At 43.8% G+C, this 8,432-nt stretch overlaps 1 protein-coding gene across 2 annotated transcripts in view; it reads right to left on the reverse strand.

Annotated features, from left to right (window-relative positions):
• The window catches only part of SMAD4 (SMAD family member 4), a 28,206-nt gene extending 20,715 nt beyond the window's left edge, over positions 1–7,491 (reverse strand). The window contains exon 1 of one of the 2 annotated variants that reach the window (XM_081929797.1): positions 7,265–7,491. The gene's annotated coding sequence lies outside the window, so the exon portion shown is untranslated. The remainder of the gene's footprint in view (positions 1–7,264) is intronic. The other variant, XM_081929796.1, reaches the window with a different exon arrangement.
• Between the last annotated feature and the right edge of the window lie 941 nt (positions 7,492–8,432).

Consider the following 8,432-nt stretch of genomic DNA (forward strand, 5'->3'; position numbering starts at 1 on the left):
CATTCAGCAACTGTGCAGAGCAATAATGCTTTTAAGATCATCACGCCACTGGTCTAATGGAAGCCATTCAAGCACTTGAATCAACAAGAGGCTACTGAAGTTTTAATCTAGCTTTTGAGAGCAGTAGCAACCACCACTGCCTTCTCAGCAAATAAAAATAGGATTTTAATTTGTATTCAAAGGGGGGGGGGGTATTCACTTGCCAGTCAATCAAAGGAAAGCAATTAGACAGCACCCCTTAAAATTAATGGACTAAGTTAGTCAGGTCTTTTCAATGGATCAACTCTGAACAGGACTAACATTGAATACAACCCCCAATTTTAACCTTGCGGTGCATAACTACCTCATCCTGCAACACCATATATTTATACATTTCCTTTTACTGACCTGGGTGAAATATGCTTAATGTTGTAAAAACAATATGACAGAAGAGCAGCTCAGGAATTCCAGATATTTAAGCTTGCTTGCTTACTTTAAAAAAAAATCTACCTGTTTTTTATTTGTGTGTGCACACATGCACACTCACATTTAACTCTTTCTTACACATGTTTAATTCTCAGGTTTATCTGTAGATTCCAATCCAATGCACACTTACCTGGAAGTAAATTCCTTTAAGCTCAACAGAGCTTCCTCCAAATTTATCTCTATCTATACATGACTGCACTGTAATAGGGCTTATCCACGCTTCTATTTTCTCCCGCTCTATCTAGGAAGGTATAATGCTCCGTATCCGAGGCAGAATGGGCTCCCATCCCCAAGCTTTCCCCACAAAACCCACTCTTCAAAGTTCAATCAGAGTAAACATCAATTCAGGTTTTGCGCAGAATTATGCTTGCTCTGACTAAGCTTTAAAGAGAAGAGTTTTGTGGGGAAAGCTCTGGAGAAGAAGAAAAAAGAGGCTCAGACACAAAGCTGTAAATCACAAATTGTGCCTGGAAAGAGGAAAGGAAAGGAAAGTGTAGATAAGCCCATAGTTGGCATATAAAGTGATTAATCCTTAAAGAAATATAATCATCATTATATATCCTCCTTCCTCTCAAAGGCACCCACAACAGAGTGACTAAGACTGCAATCCAAACCCATCTACCTAGGAGAAAGCTCCACTGAATTCAATGGGATGTACTTCTGAGCATACGTACCGGTAGTTAGGATTGTGGTCTAATCTGATATTGGCTACGGTCAAATAAACAACAAAGCTAGCTTTACAAGTTAACAACCTCTACAAACCTAGGTAAATAAACATAACAAAATGTATTTATTGTAGAATTTATATTGCACCTATTTACAGTTGAAGGCAGCCAACAATGCAAAAAAAAAACCAACCCCCACACAATAAAAATGGTGACAGAACAAAAAAAATAAAAAACAGGAGCTTCTAGAACATACAAAGCTGAAGGAGTAGAACCTAAATCAAACAGGAATATTCTTTACAAATGTACAACTAATCCAAGCTTGTAAATAGCAGCTTGACAGGTCACCTGTCCAGCAAACCCAGTGCTTGTAAATTGGAAATATGTCAGTTCTTTTTTTTTTCATGTAGTTGAGATGCCCACATGACTAATAGAGCCATTGCCAATGTTTTTGAAATGTTCGTATTGTTTTCACAATTTTGTTGTTTCCTGTCCCGGTCTCCTTTGGAGGAAAATGACTGATAAAAATGAAAATAACAGTAATAATCCTAAATTCAATGGTCCAAAATATGTGGAGGGCAGCAGCCTGGGGAAGGCTCATTTAGATTATTCATTGACCGATGTAAATCTGCTTCAATGAAACACATTCTGCAAGAAGTAGACTTAGGTGTGTCTCTCACTGTCCCCTTTCTACCTCAAAAGACCTCCTCTTCTTGTCACCAATTAAAATTTGTTACCTTTAAGTAGCAAGAAGTTGTTTTTCAAAAAATGCTTCATGTGGTTATATAAAAGGATCATGAAAATGACTGCAGCATTTGTCCATCTGTGCCAAACACTGAAACCATCAACTAAGCACCCAACTCCATTTGATCTTTTTATTCACTCCAGAAGTTATGTGGCTTTTATCCTTCTTAAAAACCTGTGACAATTTTATTTAAAAAATCAAGAAGTTACATCTCACTTTACAGCCAGACGAGGCTCTCAAAAACATTTACAAAATCAGCACAATAAAAACATCATAATTATCTAAAAGTAGCATACAGTAAGAAAAGCTTTCCAAAGAAGCCACAACCATCACATGGAAGCTCAGAGAGAAGGGGATATCATGTTAGCGCATCCCACAGTAAGGTGGGAACTACAGTGGTACCTCTGGATGCGAACGGGATCCGTTCCGGAGCAGAACGCTACCTGCATCTGCGCGGGTCGCGTTTTGCCACTTCTGCGCATGATGTCATTTTGAGCATCTGCGCATGCGTGAGCGACGAAACCTAGAAGTAACGCGTTCCGTTACTTCTGGGTCACTGTGGAGCTCAAACTGAAGCAACTTTAACCCGAGGTATCACTGTACTGAGAAGGTTCTGTGCCTTGTAGCCAGCCAAACTTTAGAGTCTAAAGGCAGGTGGGTTATCTGGGATGACCTTAAATGCTGCTGGGATTTATGATGTATTGCGTAAGGTTAGGGTGACCTTCAGTGTGCGCAAGAATGCTTACATCAAGGATCATTACTAAGTATCTTAATGTCTGAAGGCACACCAGTCCCAGAATGTGAATTCATAAACTGAAAAAATCTCAAAACTCATAGATTTAAAAGCTGAGTTTTATAATCTGTAAAACCTAACTGTTAATTAAATGGGAACTCAGATCTACTATGTGATTCTGTTCTGCATGCACATTTGATTTTCTGATGGCATAATGGAAATTCAAAATATGAATTTGATTATCAAGGGAAAATCCATGTTAATAATAATACAGTAAATAATAATAATAATTTATGCTTAGCCATGGGTCAAAAGCTCTGGGTTTCATTAAAAAGTAGCATCAAATTACATTGTGTGAAAGCATGGTTTAGCATCAAAACTAAAGAATAATGAATAGGGAGTATATACAAACAGGAAAACTGATGATAAAGATTTCAACATAGCAACATACAATAGTGAGATAAGGGACAGCAAAGACTTAAGACATATAAATGGATACTTCTGTCAGAAGCAAAAACGAACAAATAAACCCCAAAAGCTTTGAATAATCAAAAGGAATCACTTAACTCTGGCTAGCAATAGGACACTGTTTTGTTTAAGAATGTGAGAAATCCCACATAATAGGGGAGGGGGAGGAATGGAAGAACCGAGCTGGAGAGCAGTGAGAGTGCTTGCAGCATACAAAGTGCTTAAATACGAGAAAATAAATAAGTTTCTATAAAGTAATTGAGATTATAATGTCAGAGGTGTCCCTAATACTTAAATGACATTAAATGAGTACACTAAAATGTAACATACTGTTACTAACCAGAACATCCAATCCATTAACAATACAAAGGGGGGGGGGGAGATGTAATGGCAGGATGCGGGGGAGATTGTCAGGAGGCAAAGAATGCTTCTTTACTGGAAACACTCTCAAATGTTTGGTCCCAGTAAAAAGCCATTCACAACTGCATGGAAGATCACCTTATCATCTGAAAGAAAACAGCAAGGCAAGGGTAGCTAAAAGTGTACAGAATTAACTTAATGGACAGTTAGGATAATTTGCTTAAGTGTAGCTATAGGGGACGCGGGTGGCGCTGTGGGTAAAACCTCAGTGCCCAGGACTTGCTGATCGTAAGGTCGGCAGTTCGAATCCCCGTGGCGGGGTGAGCTCCCGTCGTTCGGTCCCAGCTCCTGCCCACCTAGCAGTTCGAAAGCACCCCTAAGTTCAAGTAGATTAATAGGGACCGCTTTATAGCGGGAAGGTAAACGGCGTTTCCGTGTGCGGCACTGGTGCTGGCTCGCCAGTTGCAGCTTCGTCATGCTGGCCACGTGACCCGGAAGTGTCTTCGGACAGCGCCGGCTCCCGGCCTCCTGAGCGAGATGAGCACGCAACCCTAGAGTTGGTCACGACTGGCCCATACGGGCAGGGGTACCTTTACCTAGCTATAGCAAGGGAATCTAATCACAGTCGAAAAGTAAGATGCCTACAAGATTCCCATATTCTCTGATATCTAGGAAATGTGATCATCCTATTCAGAATGGATAGTAGTTTTTGCATCTAAGGAAAATTCGACTCAGACAGCTTGACTTAGCCCACTCCTAACAGGCTGGTGGACTCACAGTCAATGATGCATACAAGCAACTGATCAGTTTTTTAATGTCAAAGAAAAAAAATCATTGGTGCATTAATTGTGGTGGGGAAAGCTATCTAAAGAGAATGTATCCATAAAGCATGGGTGCTAGTCTCTGGCGCTCTAGATGTTGTTGAACTCTGAACTCCCATGAGTCCTAGCCAGTGTGGCTAATGGTCAGAGATAATAGGAACTGTGGTACAAAACATTTGAAGAGCCACAGATCACCCAGCCCTGCCACCAAGTCTACTGGAAATAGCTATCCACCTCTATCACCCACTGAATACTACCACCACACTGTCAACCCTTTCAACAGCAGTCACAGTGTCTAACCTTTTCCAATGCCTGGTTGCCTGAAGTTGGCCTTCATTCCCAGAATACTGTCTGCTCATAGCTTTATTCAACTCTGTTTGCTGGACTTGTTCAAGGATGTGTTATCACCCGACATTACTTCCAACCCACTCCCTTCCAACACCTGCTAGCACCCAAGGCTACACACTAATCATGACACATGTTCAACACATTCGCTCTAATCCTTGCTATTCATCTCAGTGATATTTTTTTCTGTGCTTCTGAGTTTAAGCTTATTTTACATATCGATTTTTCCCATTCCACCAACATAAGTGGCATCAACATGTCATGGAGTGCATATGGAACTTGTTCTCACAGGAGGCAGCAATGGCCACCAACTTGCATGGCTTTAGAAGAGGATGAGACAAATTCATGGATGAAAAAGCTATCAAGGGCTACTAGCCATGATGTTGATGCTCTACCTTCATGGCAGAAGACAGTAATGCTTATGAATAATAGTTGCTGGAAACTTCAGCGCTCTTGTCCTGGGGTCCTGCATGTGGATGTCCACAGGCATCGAGCTGGCTACTGTGAGACCAGCCTTATTCAGGAGGCTCTTATGTTCTTAATCCACATTAATGATAGCGAAAAGAGGATAAAATGTGTGTGATTGCATGGGGGATGGATGACATGCATCCCTACTTGACAGATGAACAGTAGAATAAATATTCACAGCAAATCCATCCCTACTTAATATGTGATGGAAAAACATCTTGTAAGCTATTATAAGTTCGTTGCCATTCACAATAGAGCTCTTTTACCATGCAGTATTTTTTATTTACTTAACAAAATGTATATAGCGCTTGATTGTAATAAAACCACTCAGTGGTTTATGTACCTCTGAGCAACGCAATGAGGCAAGATTAGTTTTAACACAGTGCATTGGGGAAGTTCTTTTGCACAAAAGTCTGAGCTAATAAGATTGAAGTCAATAGATAACCCACCCTTCTTTTCACAAACTGAGGCTGAAAGGCAATAGCTAGCAATACCCCCAAGGCTAAATCTAGATATGGAACCTAGATCCAACACTGACTCACATTTCTACAGTACTTTTACATCAGGCTTTGTGTTTTAACAATAATGTGAAGAAGCATAAAGAACTTCTTCCGACACTTACTAAAGAACTGAATAGCTTCTATAACCTTGTATTTCAGTACTTCACAATCCTTGTATGACAAAGACAAGTTTCTTATATTGATTGTACAAAATGCTTCCCACTTACTACCACTGATTCAGGCAGTATTATTCACTTCCAGATCACTTTTTTCGGGCACATCACAGCATGCTTTACAAAGCTTCTCTCTCGACCCACCAATTCACCTCTTGTGAGTGTGTAATCTCCTTCTATATTTTAAATATGGATGGGGGCTATTATCCAGAAAGACATAATAATAGAGTTTTTAAACATGACATTCAGGAGCAACTTTTCAGATCAAGTTTTAATGAAGTTGGTTATAGTATAGCCAACTCCTTCATTAACTTACTGTAGAGGTATACAGCAACCCACAGAAGCATATGTAGAATTACAGCTTATTATTAAAATTAGTTTTCTGAATTCATTCTTTAAATGAAAATTAACAGAAGTATCCATGCATTTTATAATAATACCCACAGACATAACTGTCTCATGTTGCTGAAGGCACTTCATTACTATGGTTACTACTAAAGGCTAACAGGTGTTTTTTAATAAAAAATGGCATGAGCCTTCAAGGACTAGAGCCAGCTTCATCTGATGCAGATGAACTCATCACAGTAAGACTGCTAGTCTCCAAGGTGCCACAGGACTGTTAACCGCAATAATTCAAAAAGAGCAGCCTTGTGGCCCATGAGAGATTTAGAAGATGTACAGTGGCAACAGTTTTTCTTTCCTGCATCGGATGAAGCAGACGCTATTCCATAAATGCTCATGCAAACAATAACTCTGTTTTAGGTTTTTTACGGTGCCACTAAGCTCTTTGTTCTTTTCGCCACAACAGTGTCACCACAAGCTTTACGATACTTTAAAAAACTAGCAGGTTTACTGTGGCAAGTGTTCTCGCTCCGCTGCAAACAGAACAAAAACCACTCATGCCATTGCAGGGGGTTGGACTACTAGACGACCCTCGGGGGAATCGCCCCCCTCCAAAAAAAAAAAACCTTCACGATTCCACCAACTAGTCATGTTAAGCCTTTAAAAGGTACCATTGGGGGGGTCTCCTTCCGCTGCAAGAGCAACAGATGAAAGAAACACTTCTGGAACTCTTACACCGCGCAAAGGGGGCAGGAAAAAAAATTAGAATAATGAAGTCTCAAAGCGAATTTGCAAGGGAAGCCCCCCCTACCCGCCCAGAGCCACTGCTGGGGCTTCAATCTTAGGCAGGAGTTACTCGGGAGTAACTCAAGTAGACTAAACGTGCAGAGTTTCCTTTTAAAATAATTACAAACGGGGGTCCCGGGGGAAGGGGGGGGAGAGTAGGGAAAACAGACCTCCCAGGCTCCCTTTGTCTCTGCTTCTCTGCTCGCGGCAGATTTATTACAATCACAGCCTGGCAATGTTTATACACAGAGAGAGATTACTCCTCCTCGCCTCTTAACTCGGGAAGGAGCTTCAAGGCCGAGTAAGTAGTAAATAAAGCGAGCGGAGCGAAAACAAAAGCCCGAGCGGCGGAGAGGGGAGAAGAAGAAGAAGAAGGGGCTGAGGGGGCGTTACCTGGGCCTCGGCCGGGACCCCGTGTCGGGCGGCGGCGGTGGCGGCAGCAGCAGCAGCAGAGGCGCCGCCGCGGCCTGCCCGCCCGCCCTCCGGTGAGGGGCCTTCCTGGGCGCCCCTAACCCACCTCCTCGGCCGCCCCTCGCGATCGCCTTCCCGCCTCCTCAGCGGCCCTGAGGGAGACGAGCCGGGAGGGGGGAGGCTTCCTGAGGGGCGCCGCGGCCTCTCGCTCTGCGCACGCGCGAGGGGGGGCCGAGGCACGAGGAGGAGGGAGGAACGTTCCAGCCGCCGCCGCTGCCGCCACCTCCTACGTCGTGCCCCTGGCTGGCTGGTGTTGTTGTTGGTGCCGCTGCTTCTGCCGCCGCAGACACGGCCAGGCAGGCGCCGTAGCGCGCATGCGCCACATCCGGGTTTTTTCCCCCTCTCTCTCCCTCCCGCACTTGCTGCTGCTTCTCTCTGTCGCGCCGCCGCCGCCGCACGCCGCCCTCTGCTACGGCTCCTTCACCACCTCCCGCAAGCGTGCGCACAGCGCGCATGCTCAGTCGAGGACAAGCCAGGCGACGGCGCCCTAGGTTTTTTTCCTCCTTGGAAAAGAATGCGGGCGGGCGCGGAGCAACCGCGGGAACCAGGAGAGGGAAAGGGAGTTGGGTTTTTGGTTTTCCGGAGCGTCGTCAGCGTGCGAACACAGAACGGGCGGGCGGTTTTTTTTTAAAAAAATCTTTTGCCCTGGAATTGCTGGCTGGCAATTTCCTTCAGGGAAATACCGCCGATTTTGCTAAAAAAAAAAAAAAAACCGCACTGCTTATTGTTTGCAGCGTGCACGCGGTACTGGATTGCTACCAGGTGACAGCTACCAGCCTTGATCTGCCAGCAGCGCTGGGTTTAGGGCACACACACATTTTCAAAGAGAGGTTGGATGGTCATAAATCATAGGTGACCTAGTTGAGATTCGCGCATTGCAGGGGGCTGGACTAGATGATTCTCAGGACCCCTGCAAACAAGTCTGTTTGTATAAAGCAAGGGATCTGAGGGGAACCACCAAATGACGTCCCCCTCCTCACTTTTGGGATGGGGTGTAAGGTCCTTACACCCAGCCCAACTTCAGCTTGGGTCAACAAGGCGAGAGAATCCAATTGTGAAAAGCTGGGCTTGCTTGCTGGTTGCCAAAGTC

This window comes from Podarcis melisellensis, assembly GCF_964234715.1.
Source record: "Podarcis melisellensis genome assembly, chromosome: 11".
NCBI classification, from domain to species: Eukaryota; Metazoa; Chordata; class Lepidosauria; order Squamata; family Lacertidae; genus Podarcis; species Podarcis melisellensis.